General features: G+C 35.8%; 1 long non-coding RNA gene across 6 annotated transcripts in view; it reads right to left on the bottom strand.

Annotated features, from left to right (window-relative positions):
- Window positions 1-26,587, bottom strand: part of LOC103346257 (uncharacterized) — a 1,098,305-nt gene that overhangs the window by 122,363 nt on the left and 949,355 nt on the right. For 3 of the 6 annotated variants that reach the window (XR_011380303.1, XR_011380309.1, XR_011380316.1), the window contains 2 exons: window positions 19,308-19,371; window positions 15,192-15,431 (listed from right to left, as the gene is read on the bottom strand). This is a non-coding gene — a long non-coding RNA (uncharacterized lncRNA). Of the gene's footprint in view, window positions 1-14,348; window positions 14,447-15,191; window positions 15,432-19,307; window positions 19,372-26,587 lie in introns of all 6 variants that reach the window. The other 3 variants (XR_011380310.1, XR_011380311.1, XR_011380304.1) reach the window with 2 other exon arrangements.

The following is a 26,587-nucleotide window of genomic DNA, read 5'->3' as shown; positions in this document are numbered from 1 at the left end:
CATCATTCTGAAATGTTTTTTATGTTCTAAGAAACAGCTAACTGAAACAGACTACTCTGCTCTTACATATCCTAAAATAGACTCTACTTTTGTGAGTGAAAACTCAGTATTCAGTCTTCCTAATGACTCCTTTATTCATATACCTCTATGAAACTCCAAGATTTATCTCCCCTACTTGATATGTTCCTTATGAGTCCCATCCACATTGCAGTAGCTGGGATTAAATCACCCCCCCCCCTTAATTATTGGCAATGCTTTTTATTTTTCAAAATCTACTGAGAGCTTACATTAAATTTAGATTTTGTTAACAACAGCAATATGTTGAATCATCTCTACTTAATCTGCTCTACTTGAGAACTGACCCATCACGAGGTAGTAAACATGTTCCCTTATGAGTGATCTTCCCTATTTCTAAATTCCCATGTGTTCAATAGGATCCACTAGAATATCATAGAATCAAGTCCATAAACACAATGTATGAGAATCCTAGGTAAGCCTACAGGCATTAGAATAATTTACAACCTAATAACAACTCCCCTAACAAACTAGTAAAACATGGGTTTTGTATTTAATGTAGATCCCAAAAAGACTCTGAAAACAGAATATAAAAGTTTATGAAGTTATTACCATTTTAAGTGTATTCTTTTTCCTAATTGTTTCCTTCTTGTCTTAAATTAATAATTTTATTGGGTAAAACTGATGTATACAAACAGCACAAAATTAATATATGTAATTTGATGACTTTGGGCCTATGTATATACCTGTGAAACCATCATTAAAATCAAGATAATAAACATATTCATCCTCTCTAAAAGTTGTCTCATAACTTTTTGGTTTTTATTTTACTTTTATTAATCTTTTGTCGTAGGACACGTAACATGATTTCTATCCTAATAATTAATATTAAAGTTCCAAAAACACTATTTTATACAGCAGATCTCTAGAAGTTATTCCTTTTATACAACTGAAACATTATATCATAGAACAGTTCACTATTTCCCCCTCCATCTAGCCTCTGGCAACCACCATTCTATTCTCTGCTTCTGTGATTCTGAGTATTTGGGATATCTCAGGTAAATGGAATTATGTGACATTGTACTTCTGTTACTGGTTTATTTATTTATTTTTTAGCATAATATCTTCCAGGTTCATCCATCTTAATATAGAGTGCTGAAATTCCTAATTTTCTGAGGCTGAATATTATTCCATTGTGCATATTTATCATTTTTCTTTTTCTTCCACTGATGGACATGTAGGTTGTTTCTGTATTTCAGCTATTGTGAATGAATCTACAATAAACATAGGAGTGAAGAAAATCCCTCAAGATGCTGAATTTAATTCTTTTTGATATATACTCAAGAGTGAGATTGCTGGTCCATATAGTTGAATTTTCATTTCTATTTCTTAATTTATTATTTTAAAGGAAGGAAAGAGGACTTTCCTATGTGTAGGTTCACTAACCAATGCCCACAGTAGTCAGGGCTAGGCCTGTGCTGGAGCAAGGAGCTGCAATCTGGTTCTTCCATGTAGATGGAAATAACCCATTTACTTGGGCTACCACCACTACCTCCAGAGGTCAGCAATTGGCAGGAAGCTGTAGCCAGAAACCAAACCTAGGCACTCAGATGCCCACATGGAACGCAGGCATTTTAACTTATATGCCAAATTCCTGCTTTCTTTGCATTTTTAAGAGACCTTAAAATTAAATTGCCATACTGATTGCGAACAATTTCAAAAACAGTTTGTAAGGATCTCAATTTGTCCATATCCTTGCCAAAACTTACTCTTACTTATAATATTGAAATAAATTCAATTAACCTTATTCTATTTGCCACTTGATACTGTTATGTAAATAAGATAAAAATCATATGTAAAAAGTGTCTGGGAGAAGATGGAACTAGCTTAAAACAAGTCAGATCTGATAATTTCTGATTGAAATATTCTGGAAAGAGGATTGACAACTATAAACATAATAAAATAAATACCCCATAATACTAACTCCACAGTACGGATGTGAATGCAAGTTCTCATAGCTTACTCCACATTACTAGAAAGTACCACTAGTTTAGTTCTCAAAGGAATATATAGAAAACTGTTACAGACACATACATCTGCTTCTAAAATATTTGCTCTAAAGAAGACATCATACCATTTTTCCAACCATTTAGCTAACAACCTTGGAAATGGAGTTGAGAAATTTATCAAAGTTCCACATAGACAATAACATAAGATAAAGGTCTATTCTTCTTCAAAGATATAGACATTTATAGTAAGAAGCAAATAACAGGGTAAAATAAGTCATCTTGCATTTATTCATTTTCTCTGGATTATTTTGAATTGAACATCAGTCATTTAGTTTTCCAAGATTTAACTACTGTAGATTCTAGTCAACAAACCTATCTTAATACTTTGTTTTCTAGGCATTTTGCTAACTAATGCTATCACTGATATGTTATTTATGGAGATACATAGAAAATATAGCAGTTTTCCTGCCCCAATATTATATTTTGTTTATAGTAGCCATAGAATTGTGAAATAAGTCATTCTCATTGTTTCTTCTCAAATATCAATATTCTTGTTTCTTTGTGAATCTTAGTAAATGTTTTCATAAGAAATTAGTGAGAGAAAGTGTACAAAACCTTCACCATGACATAGGACAAAGCTATTGACTGTAAACGGTTATTCCATAAACAGTTTAGTTTTTCATTGATGATGTCTGTGATCACATGTAATTGTTTTCCATTTTTTAAATTTCTTTTTTTCTCATCTGCATCAAATAAAAATTAGACAATAAGTAAAAAACTCAAAATGCACAAAAGAAATCCTTTTTAAACAATGAAAACTAACATAGTATACCCTTTGCTTTCTTCTTGATTTTTATACAACTATATATGGGAACAGAGGTGGGTAAGGAAGCATAAGGCAAGATTAGAAGTTGAGCAAAGTCTAATGATATTACTACCCAGCACATATGAAAGAGATTAAGGGTCAGTGTTCAAGGAATATAAGGAAAAGCAAGAAGATTTTGAATAGAAAAACACTGTGCCACATTTAGATGATCTGTTAGATCTAGTAGTTGCAAGTTAATACTAGAAATTCAATAACACACTAAAATACATTGTTTTTCAATTATGAAGAGTCTATGTTCTATGCCCCCTGTTGGGGTAGGGAGATTCTCTAGGAGCAAACTACTGTGGATAGCTTAAAGAACGTTAAGATCGGGACAGACATTTGGTGCAGTGGTCAAACTGCTACTTGGGACACCTGCATCCCATATTAGAGTGCCTGAGTTGGACTCCTGGTTCCACTTCTATTTTCTGTTTCCTGCTAACACAAACTTGGAGGCAGCAGGTTATGCTGCAAGTATTCGGGTTCGGGTTATCCACATGAGAGACCTGGATTTAGTTTCTGGCTGCTGGCTTCTACCATGTCTAGCTCCACGTTGTTGCAGGCATTTGAGTACTTCATGTTCAATTATTTCCAGTAGTCACGTATGATAGGAATTTAATTGTTAAATACTACTATTTCAATTTGTTAGCTAAGGAAATAAGTTCAATAACTTGCCATAGATTATATGCATAATAAAAGGCAAAATCGGGATGAGTTCAAATTTAAATTAGGAAGCTCTTAAATTTTTCTATTTTCTCCTTTCTTACTTGACTTCTTTGCAGGCAGGGTTAAGGAGCATCCTTAGGCACTTAGATGAAACTGATTCTTCCATCGGGTCAAAGTATCAATATAAAGTTGCTATATGTAAGACTTTAAAAAAAAGAGGTCTACTCAATGTCTTATACTTGCAAAAGGATCATGAAAATTCACTGGGATTTATAAATAATTTTATGCATTCTAAAAGTCTTAAAACAAGTATATTTTTATGCAAATTAATGCTGAAATATAAAAATGTCAAATTTTTCTTTCATTTGAATTTTGATCAAGCACATAATAAAGTGTGGCCCATTGTTATAAAAACAGTAATGGCAACTTCATTGTGTCTTAATTTTACATTTCTAAGATTAATAAAAATTGAAAATAGTTGCCTCAACCTTTTAATTTTTTTCAAATGTGAAGTATCTATACTCCAATGCAAACATATAAAAGAACAAATTTTTAGTATTTGATCACCACAGAATTAATCAAAATAACTACTGTTTTTCATTGACTCATCCATTCATTTATTTCTTTAACAAAAATTGAGTGATTTCCATGTGTCATGCACTGGTCAAATTTCTCACAATATAGCCATGAAATAGATAAAGTGTATGCTTTTATGGAGACTGTAGTAAAGAAATACAACATGCTGTAAATGTCACATAGATTTAAAAGTGTTTCTGGAAAAAAAAAGAAGCAGGAAAACAATAGGATGGATTCAAATGGTTACATGGAACATTGAGCAAAGAAACATTTGAGGCGAGAAAATGAGATGCAACCTCTAGATATTCAGGCAGAAGAAAATACAAAGCCAGTGAGCCAGCGTGTTCTTTAATTTCCAGAAGAAAATTTAAGGAAGCCAAGATAATTTATACTTATTGGAAGAAGGAATTAAAAAAGATACGAAGGAAAAATGTTAGCAGAATCACTCCTAAGTTATGATGGAAACCCAGTGGAGGATCTTGAGCAGAAGGATGACACGAGCAACCTCATACTTTAAAGAATCACCGTGTTTCCACCAGGTGGATGTGGGAAGTCCACCACAAAACTATTGTAGTGGAATAAAGAGTTCATGGCAGGCAGATAAACTGTGAAGATGAGCCCTGACACAGTAGTAAGCAGTGTGCAGAGTAGTCATGTAACTTAACGTTATAATCTGTAGGGCTCGCTATTAGATGTGATGTGATGTGTCAGAAAAAGAGGAGTGAAGGATAATACCAAGGTCTATGAGAGGAGCAACTGGAAGAATGAAGGGACATCTTCCTGGGATGAGGAAATGGAGCGAAAAGATTTTGAAAAGTTTGCAGGCCCCAAAGTGAAATGCTGGTCTTTTGAAATGTCTGGAGATCAAAGATTTCCTCCGAGAGATGATGCTGCTAAGTAATGTTATTAAACCACGAAGTGAATGAAGGTAGAAAAATACAATGATAGTATATGCTGACTACTTAAAACGAGCCAGTTCCAGTGATAACTTCTTTGTGTAAATCTCATGATATATTAAAATTTATAAATATCGAAATGTATTCAGGTCTTCACTAAGGATTGAGAACTTATATACATATCATTGCACTATTTGGCCTTCATCACGACTTGCTAGAATAGGCACACATTGTCATTCCTGTTTTTCAAATGAGTGAACCAAGACTCATTGAGGTTAAAGACAGCAGAAACCAACAAAAATACATTACAATGATGACCAAAATTCAATCCCTGATTTGTAGACTAGGCTCTTTTCACTACCCTATATTATCCCACTTATATGAGAAGCTGAATCTCTTTGTATTCAAGCTGTTCCATATTTTATACCCATGCTGTAAATGTCTTATAAAGTTATGACTTTTTTTATTTAAAATGTTTATTTATTTTCATTTTATTTGAAAAACAGCTACACCAAATACCTGTTTCACTTTTTCCCATTTTAAAAGTACAAAAAGTCTCTTTCTTTACATTGCTAGCTATTCAGAGTTAATGTTTTCCATTTCAAATATTTCTATATTAGTAATATAGATGATATCAAAGGAATACTTGTATTAAAGATAAAAATAAGAAGAAAGGAGAAAAATGGAATTCTGAGAAACATAATGGTAATGTATAATTATAAAGCAAATAAATAAAATGATGAATTTAAAGAATTTCTTTGCACCCTTCACATTTCCAATATATACATGAATCAGTAAAATTGCATCCACATTTTTGACAGGTTTTCCGTATCTTCAACTATGCTGAATGTGGAGCTTTGACTCATTTTAGTCACAATTAGATTTTTAATTAGGTTTCAGCTTTTGCTCTGGCATAGGATACTGATTTGAGGACAAGCTATGGTATGTAGAATTGTTGTTTCTTTTCCAGATAATATAAGAGTGAATTCATACTGATGATGCTGACAATGGAGTGCCAAAGAAGAGTAAATAAAACCTTTCCTGGTGGCATAAAAGAAATGTCATCCAGCAGGAAAATGTGCAAATTGTATCCAGAGAAACACTGAACAGCAGTTCAGTGTGCTTCATTGCAAACAAAAGAAAAACATAAAATCTGGTTAACTAAGCAGAAAGACTATTTTTGTCAGGAGATTGGAGAGTTCAGTATATCAAAGATAAGCTGGAGAACTTGGCTTAGAATTTAGATAGGAAGCAAAGTAGAATTGGAAGTCACAGATATAATCATAGGGAGGGCTTTGTTGTGTGGAAAATGGTAGGTGCTACCAGCTATAGACATTATTGTCTACAGGAGATGCTGGAATCTCAACTTCAAAAGTACTTCTAATGCCAGTTGGCAATGAGTATGGATGCAAGCAGACTCCAGAAGCTCCAAGATTTAATCATCTGCCTTCATGTGACTAGAACAGCCTTCATGTTCCCCTGAGCTTGACTAAACTTTAGACAGTTTTCTTCCTGAACACAAGCCTCTGAATTCCCTTTGCTTAGAACATTTGCTTTAGAAAAGTTGCAATTGTAAATTCTTTGCCTGCTCCTTTGAGATGTAACTTTGCTCTCAGTGTTATGTATTTCTGTTAGGCCATCACAAAACACACCGAACACTGGAATAAGGGAAAGGGTTTATTGGGGGAAAACCTATCAGGCTGGAGGGAAGGGACGAAGAAGGAAAAGAGAGAAGACAGTATAAGAGAGAGAGAGAGAGACAGAGAGGAGAGGAGCTCGCGAGGAGAGAAGAGAGAGAGCAGAGAGGAGGAGAGGAGAGCAGATGAGAGGAGCCAAGAGAGCCACCTGTTCAGGTCCTTTTAAAACTTTGCCAGAGGGTGGGCAGGGAAGCAGGAATAACCAATCCCATTAAGTTGGGGGTGGAACTTGGCACACGTGGTTGGGCCATGTGGCTACCTGACTTTCAGCAATGGCGGCGGGGGCTAGGGCCTAGGATATAAATCAGGGTGTAGATCGCACCATAGATAAAACTGCGCAATTTTCCTAACAGTCTCTTCCCAGTTTTACAACTAAGAAATATTTTTCAAGGACTTGAGCAACCTACTTTTGAAATATAATTATCAAAGAAGATCACACCTCTATCACCCAACTTTTAAGACAGAATTTTAACGGATATAGAAGTGCCAACTCATAAACACAGTGTAGCTTCACTTGGTAATTACTTAGTCTTCCCACGAACATTGTCCATTACTTTACCACTAACTCACCCTAAAACTCAACAACTCTTCCATTGTTAACTGCAAAGAAGTTGAGTTCAGTCTCTCTCCTCTATTGCAATAGTCTAGAAAAAATTATAACTAGTAGACCACACAAATAATTCAATATATTAAACCTCAATTAGAATATAGATAGAAATATACCAAATGGAACTCTAGTCTGCCTAAGCAGAGTACTTTCATTAGGCCTGGTCCAGTTCATTGTATAGAACTTATGTTAAAAAATAAAAAGAAAAGAAAAGAAAGCTAGATGGAAGGAAGGAAGGAGGAAAAGAAAGAGAGAAAGAGAGAGGAAAGAAAGAAAGAAAGAAAGAAAGAAAGAAAGAAAGAAAGAAAGAAAGAAAGAGAGAAAGAGAGAAAGAGAGAGAGAGAAAGAGAGAAAGAAAGAGAGAAAAGAAAGAGAAAGAGAGAAAGAGAGAGAAAGAAAGAGAGAGAAAGAAAGAAAGAGAGAGAGAGAAAGAAAGAAAGAAAGAAAGAAAGAAAGAAAGAAAGAGAGAGAAAGAAAGAAAGAAAGAAAAGCTTTGAATGACAAACATATCAGAAGCAGTCTTTTTTCTAAGGAATATAGTTTTTCCTTGACTCCATACATCTATCACTTTTCTCTGATTATTTTTTATTGCATAACTCCTCAAAATAGTTTTCTATATTCTACATTTCCTCCTCTCTTCTAATCTTCTAATGAACACATTCTAGTTAGGCTCTGTCATTACTATTCCAACCAGGATTTCTTTTTAAGATGCCAATTCTTAGTCTTTGCTTATTTGATATTCTTTTTCCTTAGTGCGTGGGACAAGTTTACTCTTGGTCCTTGTCTTAACTCACTGTCAATGCCTTCTATAGTTCCTTTCCTGGTTACTTCTCACTTTCTTGCTTTCTAAATTAATTTAAGATCCTTGGGTTTTAGTATTTTGATGTCATCTAACCTCTAGTTATATTAATTTCATAGGAGATGTCATCCCACTCCTGTATTGTCTTAATACTGATAATTGTTCAAATATTTTTGTTTTTCCTCTGATTTATCTATACAATAATCTACTTAACAGTTCAAACTCAGGGAGCACTTGCAATTGAAAATAAATAATTTAAAACAAGTGTTTACACTGTGTATATATATATATATATATAATTGTATACTACGTTGACTTAAAAATTTGTGCATAAACTGGTTTTTGACTCTGACTATGAATATTCTCCATTAGGTTTGGTCCCAGTCTGTCTTATCTCACTGTGTTAAACACAGATGTGCCCACTATGATAAGAGGGTTTTAAATGCAAAGCAGGATACCTTTACATTAATCTTTAAATGCAAAGCAGGATACCTTTACATTAATACCTTTACATTAATTGTTGTGAGCCTCCAAGTGGCTAATTTATGAGTTCATGGTTCTTTTTTAAAGAACATCTGAGAAGTGTTAAAATAATATCCTGTGAAACACACCATTGGGATATAGTTGTAGTAAATATTCTTCACTACAAAAATGAACTTATCAAATTAAGAGTTGTTGTTAAAATGCTTCATAAATCTGAAGTAAACTTGATTTATCTACTTCATTTATTTTTCTTCCCAACTGAAAAGAAAACATTTTAAATAACTTTTAATACCATTGTTACCTTCTACTTACGACTCTTCAAAGTTATCAATAGTTAATTTATTAATTGAAATGCTTATTTGATTTTATCTATTGAAAATCACATATTAAGAGGCCTGAATTAATATAACACTGCAATTCCAGTGAAAATTATTTCTATGTTTTTAATGTAATTCATATTTGGAACTATAGCCTTAAAAAAAAAAAAACGTTCAGAAGCAAATGTTTGGATAATGATTAAGACATCACTTTCAACACTTGCATCCCCCATTGGAGAATAGGATTCTGCTTCCTATTTGAGATTTCTTGCTAATGTGTACCTTGAGAGATAGAAGGGATAGCCAAATACTTGAATCCCTGTAACCATTATAGGAGATTCCAATGGAATTCCAGGCTCTTAATATCAGCCCTGACAGAGCCCTGTCTGTTGGAGATATTTGGGGTATGAAGTTGTAGACAAAAGAATCTTTCTCTGTGCATCTCTCTGACTTTCATATAAATAAACATGTATTTTTTTAAATTTAAAAAAATTTAAGAGGTGCAGAAAATCTGAAATCTTAATAATCATCTCAATACCCATTACAAAGATGAAATAACTAAAGACAAATATTTACTGTTATTTATTTAGTTTTGGCACAAATTAGTAGACTTTATTAGATACAAAAATTTTATGGAAAACATTATACAAACTTGACTTATGAACTGCAGGATTATTACCAATTGACTCTTAGCTCTAAATCTATCTTGTTCATGGGTTCCCCAGATGGTTTGTTTACAAAGAGAGACACTGCCCTCTGAGCTTCGGATTAAGCACTACCCCACAATGTGGAATCTATTTCTTGTTAGTTGAGATTCAGGTACCTTCAACTGAATATCTAGGAGTTTTTGATATAACATTTCTGTTAATTCCAGAGGGAACAAGTTGTCTAGACTTGAAGGCAGAATAGTTTTTGTCCATGACCCTGGGACTCCACAGATGACTTCATTTCTGGTAACTGAATCTCTACTTTGTTCCCTTATGCTTGAACCCAGCCTAAATCTGTTTGCTATCTAGGTCTTTTGTTACTACAGCTTCTCAATTTCCTTTTCAATCTTTCTCTCTTCTCATCAAGAAATTATACTCCATCTCAAGTGAAAAAAAACTATCTGTAATGGATTTCACATATCACAGTGGTCATGATGCCTACCTGACTGGGTCCTCCTGATCAATTAACTTAATTAAAAATGTTGTCAATTTTGACAATGACTGTGTCAGGGTTTTGTGTAAATGAGCAGGCTGATCCTGCCTAAGAAGAATGATTCAATACTGAATCAGTACTCTTTAAAGAGGTTAACTGCACTCATCTTGCACAAAAATAAGTGATTAACAGAAAGCTTCATGGAATAATGAATAGACCATGAACCTAGCATAGGAATCCAAGCTAGTTATGTCAGAATTGCCTTGGTGGGACTCACATTGTGAGTAAGCTGCCTTCTGCAACGTTAGCATCCCATATGGGTGCCAGTTTGAGTCCAGGCTGCTCCACTTCCAAACTGGCTCTCTGCTAACGCACCTGGGAAAGCAGCAGAATATGGCCCAAGCTCTTGCTTCTCTACCCACAGGGGAGACCCAGATGGAGTTCCAGGCTCCTGGCTTTGGCCTGGCTCAGCCTTGGCAGTTGTAGTCACTTGGAGAGTGAAACACAGGATGGAAGATTTCTCCCTCTGTGTATGTGTATGTGTGTGTGTGTATGTGTGTGTGTATGTGTGTGTATCCCTTTCTGCAATTCTGCCTTTCAAGTAAATAACTGTATTTTTAGAAAAAAATTGTCTTTGTATTTTCATCACCTTCTGAGATGTGATTATTTATTCACTTAACCATGCTTGCTTATTAAAGAGTGTGAGTTCATGACACAGCTTTATATTTTTTTAAAAAATAATATTTATTGGGGCTGGCACTGGCATACCAGGATAACTGGCTGCCTCTGGCACCGGCATTCCATATGACTTTAATTTGAGTCCTGGCTGCTCCCTGCTAATGGCCTGGGAAAGCAGTGAAGGATGATCCAAGTGCTTGGGCACCTGCACCCATGTGGGAGACTCAGAAGGAGCTCTGGCTTCGGATCAGTGCAGCTCCAGATATCGTGGCCATTTGGGGAGTCAACTAGCAGATTAAAGATCCCTCCTCTTTCCGTTGTTCTCTAACTCTGCCTTTGAATTCAATAAATAAATCTTTAAAAATGTTTATTTATTTTCATTTTTTATTTGAAAAACAGACAGATGCAGAAAGCGATTTCCATCCTCTAGTTCACCCCATAAATGTCTGAAATCGCTGTGGCTAAGGAAAGCTAAATCCAGGAGACCAGAAACCAATTTGGGTCTCCCAGTGACTGATAGGAACTCAAGTTTTATATCCATCACTCATTGACTCCCAGGATGCACTTAATCAGAAAGTTGAATCAGACACAGAGGAGCCAGGATTCAAATCTGATATGAGATACCTGATATCAGGCACTCTGATATGAGACAAATGTGTCCCAAGAGGCAACCTAACCACTGCTTCAAACAGCAAACCAGTTGAATACTTTCATATGTATTTCAAAATAAAGTTTTTCTTAACAAATTTGTTAGATCCATATCATTTGCTGCTTCATACACACACATGCACATACACAAGACAGTCATTTTTTTTTAAGATTTATTGGTTTTATTTGAAAGTCAGAGTTACACAGAGGGATAAGGAGAGACAGAAAGAGAGAGGTCTTCCATCCTCTGGTTCACTGCCCAGTTGGCTGCAACAGCTGGAGTTGCCCCAATCTGAATCCAGAAGCCAGGAGATTCTTCTAGGTCTTCCACATGGGTGCAGGGGCCTAAGTACTTGGGGCATCTTCTGCTGCTTTCCCAGGCCATAGCAGAGAGCTGGATCAGAAGTGGAGCAGCTGGGACTCAAACCAGCGCACATACGGGATCTTGGCACTGCAGGCGACAGCTTTACCAGCTACACCACAGCACCAGCCCCACAAGACAGTCATGTAAAAGACTTTGTGTCAGGCCTACACTAGAAAGAATTAATTGTGTTCTTCTAGAAGCTATTTATATTAAGTCTTATTATATTAGTACATTAAGAATTCATGTTGGGGACCCATATTGTGGCTCAGCAGGTAAAGTCACTACTTGTGTTGCCTGCATCCCAAATCAACTCCAATTTGTGTCCTGGCTGTTCTAATTCCAATCTTCTCCCCATTATTGGCCTGAAAAAAGCAGCAGCAAATCATCCAACTGTTTGGGACCCTTCCATCCTGTGGGAGACCCAGATGCAGTCCCCAGCTCCTGGTTTCAGCCTGGCCCAGCCCCGGCTATTGTAGCCATCTGAAAAACAAATCAGTGTACGGAAGTGTGGTGGAATGAGAAGGCCATGCCCAGATGGCCACTTGCAAGCAAGCATCAGTTACTCAGGAATGGCTTCGGAAACTCCCTGGGAAACCACCTGGGAAACCATCTGACAATGGAGCCTGCCTGGCAACAGGCTGTGATTGGTTAGGGCATAGACCACCCCTTGACCGGATTGGCTGCCTTGGCTATATAAGCTGCTACGCCAACTGAAATAAACGAGTCTGCAGGCTGCTTGTCTCTGGCCCGTTTTCACCCAACTCCCGGGGTCTGTGCAGTGACTCCATGCCTCTTGCCCCCACCACACTCCTCCTCACAGAACGAATCCACAGCAACATGGAAGAACCCCCTATCTCTCTCTGTGTCTCTTCCTCTATCTCTGTAACCCTAACACTCATATAAATAAAGAAATCTGTTAAACAAACAAACAACAAAAAAAAAGGATTCATGTTGGAAATTAACTGTAAAACTAAGTGTGAATGATGTATGCCAATAAAGGCTACACTAGCAAAAGGAAAGTAAAAAGTAACAAATTTCTCTTTTGAAAGTTTTTCTCATGAAAGCTTTTACCTATAAATGAATGAGGAAGGAAGTCCTTTATGAGGCACTCTGCTATGAAGGCTCCTTCAATGGTACAGTTACATGACTTACAAAATACCAAGTAATTTTAATTGATACTGACAAAAGATAGTTTATACCTGTAGATATAAGTCTGATTTCTTGCCCACAAAATTCTCTTTTCTCTTCATTTTTCTTTGTTTTGAAATTTCTCCACAATTTACCATTGTCAGTTTTCTCTCCTCACATACCCTCATTTTCCCATCTTTAATTAGATTTTTCTCCATTATATTGTTCAATAGATTGCATAATAAATTGAGCTGTGATAAAAGATGGAAATCCCTCTCCAAATAGCTCTAGAAATTCTACAGGTGCCAGGGAGATACTGGTTCCCAGAACTCAGTTATGTAAATCATTAGAAACAACATAAGGGTCAAATAAGAATGTTGAGTTTCTAGGTCATGTTACAGAGCTGAGTACATGGGAGATTAAATAATAATTTCAAGATTAACTGGATTATAGTGTGTGGAGAAACAGGTAAATTAAAGCACTTAGATGACAAGTAAACAGGAAGCTGGTAAGAACTACATGGGACAAAATCCAATGCAAGAAGAGATGGAAAGAGCCACAGAAGCAAGGCTGAGTTCTGATCATTGTTACTCTTCACTTGTCATCTTGCAACATTAGTATTGTACATGGAATAAAGTCATGAGTAAAAACTCAAAATGTGGACATTGCAAAAACCAAATCTTAATAATTTTCCAATCAAGTCATTTACTTGTTAATGAAATAGATAACCACTGTTATTCCCATATCATTTTTTGAAATGGATTTGAAGACAAACCATTATATATAACTTCTACTTTAGCATTCCTTCAAACTTCTACCCATGTTTAGGTAAATAAACTAGGTAAGATGATATTAAATTATGTGTTAGTTGAATCTGTGTTAGCAGGAGAGGAAGAAAATAAAAGCTATTAAGCCTCCAAAGAAATTTGCGTCTAAACTAATGATTTCTAATCAGTGGATCCGACCTCAGGATGTCTGCTCTCTGATCACACAAGGCGTTGACTTCCAGATGTCAACATGTGATTTTCCTTACCTGGTTCAAACTAGGAAGCCCTGGTTTTCTTGACCTTCACTTCAGTTGAACAGTGAACTAATAAATGGACTCAAAGTTCTTTTATTTTATGTGATAATCTTGCATTTTTCTCAAACTATAATTAATCATGATATTTTACAGCATAAAATTACATAATTATAAATAAAATATTTAATAATATAACATGATCAATATATCACTGTAGTCTAATTATATGTAAAACAAAACAATATATAATGCTGGAATAATAAACAGAATATATATATCCCCTCAGAACAATGTACAAAATGTTTTTAGTGACCTCATATCAAAGGATTCATTGTAAAAATTATAGCAGTATGAACTTCTAACTAATGTACCAGAAGTAGGCCTGGGCCATGGGCACAAATTTAATAGATATGGATATAAATTACATAAAATTACATACCTTTTCTGGAACTTAATCTCCTAATACAGTCAATTATTTTCTCATCCATGTGAAGGGAAACATTGTCATTCGATGTATGTTTTCCATATATGAGATTTCTGTTGAAGAAATGTTTGTAAAAAAGCTTATACTTTAAAAAAATGTTGTATCCTGTTAAAAAGTGTTTTTCTTTCATTCATCAAGATTTCTTTATTTTTTTCACAAGAGCTATGATGTTGCAATTGGCCACATAGTTTACATTCAGAATTTTAGGAGTTGAATATCTGCTGCATCTCCTCACTTTTCTCTACATCAATTTGCCTAAAAAATAACTAGTTTAAATAACTACTATTATGATAAAATAAGGTAATGCTTCTAAATTTCTGGTATATATTAGGTTCATATAAATATTTGTTGTCTCTAAATAGAATGGTTTTAATAGTGACATTAATATTCTATTTCTTTCAAAATTATTTTCCACCATTTATTTTATTTACTTGCAGCCAGTTTTATGCATCCACATATGGAATATATTTGTGTACATATTGTGAGCTAAGTATCTTCCACTGTTAACTTGCTTTCAGAATAAGTTGAAAATATAATTTAACAATATCTTAGTTTTTATCAAATAAGCAGCATTTTCCAATTTTGAGATATTTCATTTTCCCACAGTATAAGTATTAAATGTACTTTTAGAAATATGAGGACCAACAATACATGGCACTAACTTACCCAAGCTGTTTGTTTTCAACCCAGGAAGCCAAAGGATTTTTTTTAGTCATTCTTTGTATAAAATATAATGCTAAATATTTCTGTACTGGTTCTTTATTTGACCACATTATTGTACCTTTTCCTTTTACCTACCTGGAAGAATTTCTCATTGTTGGACTTTTTTCAGCATCCGTTGAAAGTGCCACATCTGTCTGGCTTTATGCAAGCTATTTCTCAGGGGTGTCAAAAGCAATTTGAGGGCCAGCAAGCAATGAAGTCCACTGTGTGCAGTTATGAGTTCTTCATTTTCCATCCTGCCAAGTCTCTGTTTAGTTGTTTTTGCATTCACTTATTGTTCTCCTGGCATTTCCAGCTTTGTTTCAGTTTATCCCTCTGTGGATATTATAAAAAGAGTTAGACATTAAATTAAATGTTTTATATTTCATTCCACATAGAGTTCATCTCATTCTTTTAACTATCCTTTCATATTTTAAGTTTGTGTTTAATTATATATATATTTTTTCCAGAATGAGTTCAGCAATATGAAATGTTTTGTTTTTAGTAGGAGATTTTTAAAATGTATCTGACTGCAATTGTATTTATTTCTTTTCCTTTTTTAAGAATACAAAATGTAGTTTTTACTTAAGTAGTTGCACGCGTGAGGCTGTTTTTAAGTTTCTTTACTGACAACCCCATTTTAACCACTGAACAAATTGTACTTAAACAGTAGTAAAAATGTAAAAAATCAAATTTAAACATGCAAATATGGAACAAAAAATAATAGATTGACAAATTCACAGACACTCAGATACTTCCTGAGGCTTATCAAAACATCTACATCAAAGGTTGCATTCATTTGAGAAGTATCAATACATGTTCAGTGCTGAGACTATCCGTAGCACTTACGGTATATACAAAGCAGCATTAGACTACAATGGTTCACATTTGAGAAACACAGATTTAATCTTTATATGACAACTTGGCAATTTAACATTATAGCTAATGGAGTGACAATTACTCATTTCATATTTTTTCTTCTAAAGCTCAATAAGCAAGTTATCATTTATGCACATGAAATGATACCATCCATTTTCCTTATAATAGTAAATTTTAAAATGTAAATGCTTTGTATCTTGTAAACTTTACTAGCTGTACAAAGGCTCCCAAATTCAGTATAGTCATAAATTTTCTTCTTGGTAGATTCCATTAATTTATAGTTGTTTTAGTACAGATAAATGCAGGACACTATTCCAGATTATTAGTCAACAAGAATGTGTGTCACCACCTGTATTTAAGTACAAGCATACCCACAACCACAACCATGGCAAGTAAATGCCCTCACATGCCCTCCACTGCTTCCATGGTTCCTTTTCTTATCACAGGAGCTAGTTTAATAGATACCATCAGGTCTCAACCTATCGCTGAAAGTTCTTTTATGAAAAATTTTGAAATTTAAATAATGGAACATATACAGTCTCAATAAGCTAGTATTTTTTCTTACTCTTTACTATCTAGTTCAAATATAATATGCAATGTTTTAAATTTCTATAGACATCTTATTAAAATGATTAAAGGTATCTAAATATACCATTAGTGGATAAAATATTTTTAAAAATGACAGTGAGAGTATTTTTGAGACTATTTTTTCCTAACTAGTAAAGCTATGGGAGTCATAATGAACACAGATATAATGACAGTTTAACCCTGTTGTTTTATAACATCAATAATAACAGTAAATGCAAGAAGCAAGAAAAGATGAGCAGGATTTCAGGAGAAAAATATAGTAAGCACTTGAATTTTGATTATCTCAAATACAATACGATTCACAGTGCTTATAAGCACTATCATTTTCACCATTTAAGTAGTTCAAATCTTTATTTCATTTCTAATTTTATCCAGAAATAAAAATCTAATTCATTACATAATGTATGTTATCAATTTCAGTTTTCAAGTATTCTCTCTCCCCAACCATCCAGCATCAGCATCCTGTAACCAGCAGAGAGAGGGCGGGAGCCATTATGGACATTTGTAGCAAAGCTCCCAGCCACCAGCTGAGCAGAGATACCTGAGTCTAGCTGAGAGAGTTAACAGGAGGCTGGGTGCTCATGACTGTGGCAGCCTTTTGTGTTGGGACTGTGAAAACACTGTGACTGCATGTGAGGGTGCTGGGTGTGGCTGGGTCTTTGAGTTGTCACTGTGGGTGGCTCCACATGGTCAAGGCTTCCTGATTCCCTGGTGAGGGTCATTACTGTCGGATCTGTGCTCACACAGAGGACTGCACAGATCCTTTGTGTGGTTCTTGTGGCAGTGCAAATGAATAATATGCCCTCTGGCGCTAGTGACCAGGCATTGGCCACCATGGAGGAGAGGAGGTGAGCTTGAGACTATGCCAACAGAGCAGATTAATCCTCTCCTCTGATAAAAATAAAAGGGGAGAGATTTACTGTGCCCATTTTGGGTGTCATCTTGGACACTCTCCTCATGCTGGAACACTAAACAGAGTTCCCAGGCTACATCCAATACATGCCTCATGGTATTCACTGAAAGAGCAGACACTCTACCTATCCACAGAGGGGAGTCCAAAGATAAAAGCCATCACAGGGAAAAAAAGGGGGGGGGGGGCGGAAATCTCCACAATTGTCCAAAAATAAATATAGTAACTCAAGAAACAAGAATTCAGAAGACAATTTGATATCTCTAAAGGGAGACAACACTACTTCAATACTAGAATGTGAAAATGAAGATATTGAAGGAATATGGAAATGGAATTCAAAAAATTAATTGTAGGATTACTTAGAAGTAATAAGAAGCAAATACGTGAACTAAATAAATCCATACAAAGCATAAATGAACATTTTTCCCATGAAATTGAGATTTTAAAGAGAAATGGAAATGGAATATTGGAAATGAAGTATTCAATAAATCAAATAAAAAATGTGATGGAGAATCTTAACAACACTCAGTGAGGCAGAAGAAAGAACAACTGAGTTAGAAGAAAAATCTCTGGAAATTTTACAGTCAAACAAAAAAAAAAAAAAAACAAAAGAAGAAGAATAAATTAGAAAACAATATTGTCAGAGATTTATGGGATAATATCAAACAACCCAAAATACAGATCTTAGTAGTTCATGAAGGCATGGAGAATGAGAAAGGATTAGAAGGCCTATTTAGTGAAATAATTTCAGAAAACTTCCTAATTTGGAGTAAGAAAGTAACGTTCACATACAGGAAACACATAGAACTCCTAGTAGACATGACCAGAAAATATCTTCACCACTACACCTTGTAGTAAAACTCTCCACAATAAAACATTAAAAAAAAGATTCTAAAATGTGCATGAGAGAAATGACAGATTACATTCAGAGGATCTTTAATTAGACTCACAACTGACTTCTCATCAGAAACCCTACAGGCTAGGAGAGAATGGCAAGATATATTCCAAGTCTTAATAGAAAAAACTATTAACCCAGAATACTGTACCCTGCAAAGCTCTCAATTAAATGAAAGTGAAATAAAGACCTTCCATAACAAACAGAAATTGAAAGAATTTGTCATCACTGGTCTAGCCTTACAAAAGACGCTTAAGGATGTGCTATACTCAGAACCACTGTCATCACTATCAAATACAGTGAAGGAAGAAAATCTCCCAGTAAAAGTACAAAGGAAATCCAAAGTAAACAATAGGAACATTTATGGGAAAACGACAGGGAAAATGTACTCACTCTGGCTTTTCTTCTGTAGTTAGATTTCAGAATATCCTGTTACTGGGAATCCAACCACATATTAACACAATCTGTTTTTGAATCTTTTTAAAAAGAAGATGTTGATTATATTGGACCATCTTTTTGTTTCCTTCTCTTTTACATACCATTTGTGTGATTACAGGTTAAGTCTTAGTTCTTATGTCTTTGGGCAGAAGAGTGTATCAGTTATTTTAAATGAATTTTCCCCATCTATGAAGCTCAGCCCATAAGTGTATTGTTGCCACAAAAGAAAATACTTGGGTTTGCATGACAAGTGAGCTGCTGCAGTCCTGAGTTGTGTGTGTCCACATTCTTCACATAGTTCCACAGTGGCCCTCTAATTTCCATGGAGTCTTCTCTGCCATTTTCTCCCTAACTCTTCCCTGAAATTGGGCTCTCTCCATATTTTTTTTTATAGTTTTTTCCCATATCTAGAGCAGTAAGCTCCCTCTCTCTATTGCCATCTTGGTGTCTCAGGTGTTTGTACTTATTCTAAGATAAGAGAGGTACTGCTTCAAACACTCACTTCAGAAAATGATGAGAGTTGATAGCTTGAAAGTCTCTTGTATGATGTAACCTGGACATCACCTCTATGGAGATAAAATTATGAAAATACTGGCAAAGATTTTCATTAGTTTCATTCCATTCCAACATACTGTTTAAAAGTACCAGCTCTCTAGTAAATTTTCCAGAATACTCTAGCATCCCTGAGTTGGTTTGTGAAGAGGCCAATTTGGCTGTCACATGCAAACAACAATTTCTTTTCAATATCTGCTTCAAAAACATAAACTTCCTGGCTCCAAGTTTGAGTGGCCTAATGCTGATTTTCAATTTTTTTCTTCTATTCCATAAGTAGTTGAGAACATTACCAGATCATGCTGCTATTCCAGAGATAACTTAATTTATAATAATTATAATTATTATTATAATAATTTAGACTCAGCTTAAAATTTCAGGTTGAAGTTGCTTAGAAATAACAAAGCAATGAGATTATCCGTGTATTTTTCTAAGCAATATGTCCTGATTTCAGACCACTTCTAGATTTATATTGAATATCACCTTCATTAGACTGGTAAAAAATATCTTCACAAACAGGAAATATATTTCTTAAGGTCCTCTCTTTAAAAAATAAATATTTTATAAAATTACTTTCAGATTTCACTGGGCAGATTTCCATTAATGCAAACATCAAGTTGGACTGTGAATAATAGTTTGCTCCCTCTTTTAATAGAGCTAAATATGTATATTTTACTTTCATCTGTCATGGAGCCAATGCACAGGCCAGTCAAAATGACTAGTCCATTCAAATTATATTATGTAGGTTAAACCAAAATTATGCATAAAATTGTAAACTTTTAGAAATATTAGATACTGCTGAATCCTTCTTCGGAAATAAGACTAGGTTCAAATGCCAAAGTACACGTTTTGGTGGTTATTTTGTTTCTGCTTTCAGAATCTTGGTTTCCAGCTATATTTACTTCTTCATATTCTGTAAGACATGATTATAGGGCTGGCATTGTGGTGTACCAGGTTAAACCTCTACCTGCGGCCGGCGCCGCGGCTCAATAGGCTAATTCTCCGCCTGCGATGCCAGCACCCCGGGTTCTAGTCCTGGTCGGGGCACCAGATTCTGTCCCGGTTGCCCCTCTTCCAGGCCAGCTCTCTGCTGTGTCCCGGGAGTGCAGTGGAGGAAGGCCAAAGTCCTTGGGCCCTGCACCCGCATGGGAGACCAGGATAAGTACCTGGCTCCTGGCTTCAGATCAGTGCGGTGCGCCAGCTGCAGCGCGCTGGCAGCAGTGGCCATTGAGGGGTGAACCAACGGAAAAGGAAGACCTTTCTCCCTGTCTTTCTCTCTCTCTCTCTCACCGTCCACTCTGCCTGTAAAAGAAAAAAAAAAAAAAAAAAAAAAAAAAAAAAAACAAAACCAAAAACCTAAAACCTTCACCTGCTATACTAGCATCCCATATGGGCAACAGTTCAAGACTAGGCTGCTCTACTTTTCATCCAGCTACCTGCTGATGCTACTGGGAAAGCAGTAGATGGCCCAATTACTTGGGCCCTTGAACCCACATGAGAGACCTGAGAGAAGCTCCTGGTACTTGGCTTCACACCATTGCAGCCAAATGGGGGAGTGAAACAACAGATAGAAGATCTCTCTCTCTCTCTCTCTCTCTCTCTCCCTTTCTCACTCGTCCTCCCTCCTCTTTTCTGTCTATCTCTGCCTTTCAAATAAACAAATAAAAACTTTCTTGGGGTAGGTATATGACATAGGGGATGACTCCATCACATATCATTGTGCTTGGAATTGAGTCCTCCTTATCTTCTGATCCAGCTTCCTACTAATGTACTTAGGATGTAGTAGATGCTGGCCCAAGTACATAGGTTCTTGACACCCACACAGGAGACCTGGATGCAAATTCTGTCTCCTGGCTTCGAACTGGCCAAGCTCCAGCTGTTGTGGTTATTTTGTGAATGAAACAGGATATGAAAAATCTCTCTCTCTCTCTCTCTCTCTCTCTTGCTCTCTGTGTCACATTGTCTTTAAAATAAATACATCAATTTTTTTCAATGTTTAAACTTTGATTTTTAAATATAAGTTAAGTTCTCTAACAGTAAAATACAGGAATCTTATCTTAAATATATAAGACTTCTCTTCCTTAAAATAGTCTGGTGTAACTGACATTGGGAAAGTATTGGTCATGTGTTTGCTTCAAATCTTTCTAAGCAGACAAAAATTTCAATTTTTTTCCCAAGGTTTGGTCTATTATTGATGCTAAAGTCTTATATATGAGTATTGGGGCCCTACTTTCATGGCAGTTTAGTCTATACCGAAACAATAGTTATCTACTTGTCAAATTTTAGAATTTTGAATTGAAAGGGATAACTTAAACTTCCTTTAGCATATGATGAAACTATGATATTCCAAACTGTCTATGCACTTCTGATAGGACCTGAGTAACGCAAATATGGAGAAATGAGCTTGAGTTTTAATAAATTGTTCTGTTTTTTGACAGATTATATAATATTGTTTAGCTGAAGTTTTCCTTCATGTATGAAATAATGACAGATTTATGTATCACTCTCCAAATATTTCTGCCCTTTCTCCTTCTAGTCATAGGTTATGAGTGTACTCTTCAGCTCACTTTGATATTAACTTGGCCACTTGACTTCCTTTGGTTGATAAGGTACAAACATAAGTGATACATATCACAAAACCAATGAGTGCTTTGCCAGAATTTTCTATTTCTCTCTGATTCAGTAACTAGTAATATTTGAATGGAGGTATTCCATAGGTCTATCATGGCCTGGAATTTGAGAGAGAAATAAACTTGTGCTGTTTTAAGATACATAGATTAGGTAGCTGTTTCTGCAAAATAAACTAGCTGAAATTGATTATTTCACCACCTAACAGGCTGCCCATGTAAAACAAATATAAAAAACAACTTGCAAAATCTGAAACATCCCATGTGCTAAAAAAAATTAAATCTCATCAAAAATTATTTGCTTATTTCTTGATGGCCAATGTGGCTGTATAAAAATATTGGCCAATATTCTCAGTATAATCTGCTACTTCTTCCTTACAGTTATTCAACATAATTTAAGCATTAAAGTAATAACTCATGCATAGCTCCAAGATGGTGGAATAGGGAGGGAGCACACTGATAGCCCAGGAAAAGACAGTTTAATAAAAGTGGAGATATTGTAGTTTCAGAGAAATGTTAAGGAAAAATCTGCAGAGGAAACTCTTCCGGAACTAGTGGGACAAGGGGGACCTACGTGGAGGAAACGGGCACCCACGGCTTGGGACCCCAGCCCCTGAGTCTATGCACCAGCGCTGGAAAGGGAGGTGAGGCAAAAACGCAGTAGCCCAAGACACTAGCAGGGAAGTGGCAGGAAGAGCCTAGAGTGAATGATGCTTGAAGCCCCGTGGGGGAAAGTTCACCAGGCTAAACAGAGGAGAGGATAAATAAATAAATAAATAAATAAAGGGACCTGTACGGACACGATTCTCTCTCTCCACTCACCTTACAAAGGCGAGTAAACAAAGAGCAGACACCAATTTCAAAATACGTAAAAGCTGTGCCCGCCATCAGCCAAACAGAAAAATCTGACTCTGGTGGTGTTAAATAGCAGGAGATTAGGACCTAGTGAATGTGTGGAATTAATGAACTGAGACTGTGAAAAAAAAAAAAACACACACACCTAGAGTGTGTGAGAGGACTCATGGAGTATCAGAGAAGTAAGTACAATCTCAGTAACCTTGGCAATCTGGTGGGGGAGTACAGGGGAATTTGAGCTTACAATGAAAAATGCACAGATCCTTTGTGTGGTCCTTGGGACAGAGAAGACGAATATTATACCCACAGGGGCCAGAGCTCAGAGCTCACTACTGCTTTCAACTCTGCTCAGCTATGTGGATTAACTTCCCTTCTGAATAAAAAAGAAAAGAGAGAGAGAGAAAGAGATTTACCACACCTAACTGGGTATGTCACCTTTGGCACACCCTTAACCCTGAAGAACCCAATAGAGCTCACTGGCCACACCCATCACAAGCCTCTAAGGATCCATCAAAAGCAGAGAGTCCACGTAATCTACAGACATAGTATACAGAGAAAACCCACTACAGAGAGGGAAAAAAAAAAAGCAGAAACCAAAGAATATCTCCACAATGCCAAGCAACAAATGCAGAAAACAAGGAAACAACATCATGGAAGATATTATGATGCCCCGAATGAACTAGACACCTCAATTCAAGATTATGAAGATGATGAGATAGAAGAAATGCAAGATACGGATTTCAAAAAACTTATGATAAGAACATCTAGAAGTTCTCAAAAACAAATTCTTGAACTACAGAAATCCTTACTGGACAGGATAGAAAATCTCCCTCGTGAAAATGAAATCTTCATGAGGAATCAAAATGAAATGAAGAAACTAGTAGAACAGGAAAGTGTGATAGCGAAGAGAAATCATAATGAATTGAAGAATTTAATGGATCAAATGACAAACGCATTAGAGAGCCTTAAAAACAGAATGAGTGAAGCAGAAGAGAGAATATTGGACTTAGAAGACAGAACACAGGAAAGTATACAGTCAAACCAAAGAAAAGAAGAGGAAATTAGAAATCTAAAAATATTGTTGGGAATCTACAGGATACTATTAAAAAAAAAAAAACAACATTCAGGTTCTAGGAGCTCCTGAAGGCATGGAGAAAAAAAGGATTACAAGGCCTTTTTAGTGAGATATTAGCAGAAACTTCCCGGGTTTGGAGAAGGATAGAGACATCCTAGTACAGGAAGCTCATAGAACCCCTAATAAACATGACGAACAGAGATCCTCACCATGACATGTTTTAATCAAACTCACCACAGTAAAACATAAAGAAAAAACTCTGAAATATGCAAGAGAGAAACCCCAGATTACTCTCAGAGGATCTCCAATTAGACTCACAGAATTTTCATCAGAAACCCTACAGGCTAGGAGGGAATGGCGAGATAGAGCCCAGGTACTAAGAGAGAAAAAACTGCCAGCCCAGAATATTCTATCCTGCAAAGCTCTCATTTGTGAATGAAGGTGAAATAAAGACCTTTCATAGCAAACAGAAATTGAAAAAATTTGTCAGCACTTGTCCAGCCCTGCAAAAGATGCTTAAAGATTTGTTACACACGGAAACACAGAAACATGGCCATCAATATGAAAGAAGGTAAAGGAAGGAAACCTCCCAGTAAAAGATCACAGGAAGTTCAAAGCATATATTAGAAATATCTTGGGAAAATGGCAGGGCAAAATTACTACTTATCAATTGTCACATTGAACGTTAATGGCCTCAACTCTCCAGTTAAAAGACACAGACTGGCTGAATGGATTAAGGAACAAAACCCAGCTATTTGCTGCTTACAAGAAACACATCTTTCCAACAAAGATGCATACAGACTGCAAGTGAAAGGCTGGAAAAAGATATTCCATGCCAACAGAAACAAACAAACAAAAAAAAGCTGGTATAGCCATGTTAATATCAGACAATATAAACTTTAACACAAAAACTGTTGAGACAAAGAGGGGCACTTTAATGATTAAGGGATCAATTCAACAGGAAGATATAACGATTATCAATGTATATGCACCTAATTACAGGGCACCGGTCTATTTAAAATATATGTTAAGGGACTTAAAGGGAGACTAAGACTCCAATACAATAGTACTGGGGGACTTCAGTACTCCACTCAGAAAAAGACAGATCAAAGGGACAGAAAATCAACAAGGAAACAGTAGATTTAAAAGACACTGTAGCCCAAATGGATCTAACAGATATCTATAGAACTTTCAATCCTACATCTAAAGAATTTACATTATTCTCAGCAGTACATGGAACCTTCTCTAGGATTGACCACATACTAGGCCATAAAGCAAGTCTCAGCAAATTCACAAGAATTAGAATCATACGATGCAGCTTATCAGACCACAGTGGAATTAAGCTGGAAATAGGCAACTCAGGAATCCCTAGAGCATATGCAAACACATGGGGACTGAAAAATATGCTCCTGAATGAACACTGGGTCATAGAAGAAATCAAAAGAAAAATCAAAAACTTTCTGGAAGTAAATGAGGATAACAACACAACATATCAAAGCTTATGGGATACAGCGAAAGCAATGTTAAGAGGAAAGTTTATAGCAATAGGTGCCCACATCAAGAAATTGGAAAGGCACCAAATAGATGAGCTTTCAATTCACCTCAAGGATCTAGAAAACCTACAGCAAACCAGACCCAAATCAAATAGGAGAAGAGAAATAATTAAAATCAGAGAAGAAATCAACAGGATTGAAAACAAAAAAAATTACAAAAAATCAGCCAAGAGCTGTTTTTTTTTGAAAAAATAAACAAAATTGACACCCCATTGGCCCAACTAACTAAAAAAAGAGAAGACCCAAATCAATAAAATCAGAGATGAAAAAGCAAACATAACAACAGACACCACAGAAATAAAAAGAATCATCAGAAATTACTACAAGGACCTGTATGCCAGCAAACAGGGAAACCTATCAGAAATGGATAGATTCCTGGACACATGCAACCTACCTAAATTGAACCAGGAAGACATAAAAAAAACCTAAACACACCCATAACTGAGTCAGAAATTGAAACACTAATAAAGGCCCTCCCAACAAAGAAAAGCCCAGGACCGGATGGATTCACTGCTGAATTCTACCAGACATTTAAAGAAGAACTAACTCAAATTCTTCTCAAACTATTCAGAACAATCAAAAGAGAGGGAATCCTCCCAAATTCTTTCTATGAAGCCAGCATCACCTTAATCCCTAAACCTGAAAATGATGCAGCATTGAAAGAGAATTACAGACCAATATCCCTGAAGAACATAGGTGCAAAAATACTCAATAAAATTCTGGCTAATAGAATGCAACAACACATAAGAAAGATCATCCACCCAGACCAAGTGGGATTTATCCCTGGTATGCAGGGATGGTTCAATGTTCACAAATCAATTAATGTGATATACCACATTAACGAACTGCAGAAGAAAAACCATATGCTTATCTCAATAGATGCAGAGAATGCATTCGAATAAACACAACACCCTTTCATGTTGAAAACTCTAAGCAAACTGGGTATAGAAGGAACATTCCTCAATACAATCAAAGCAATTTATGAAAAACCCACGGCCAGCATCCTATTGAATGGGGAAAAGTTGGAAGCGTTTCCACTGAGATCTGGCACCAGACAGGGATGCCCACTCTCACCACTGCTATTCAATATAGTTCTGGAAGTTCTAGCCAGAGCTATTAG

Source organism: Oryctolagus cuniculus, chromosome 1 (assembly GCF_964237555.1).
Source record: "Oryctolagus cuniculus chromosome 1, mOryCun1.1, whole genome shotgun sequence".
In the NCBI taxonomy this organism is placed as follows: Eukaryota; Metazoa; Chordata; class Mammalia; order Lagomorpha; family Leporidae; genus Oryctolagus; species Oryctolagus cuniculus.
Note: the sequence above shows the minus strand (reverse complement) of the source record. Positions and strands in the feature narration are given on the sequence as shown.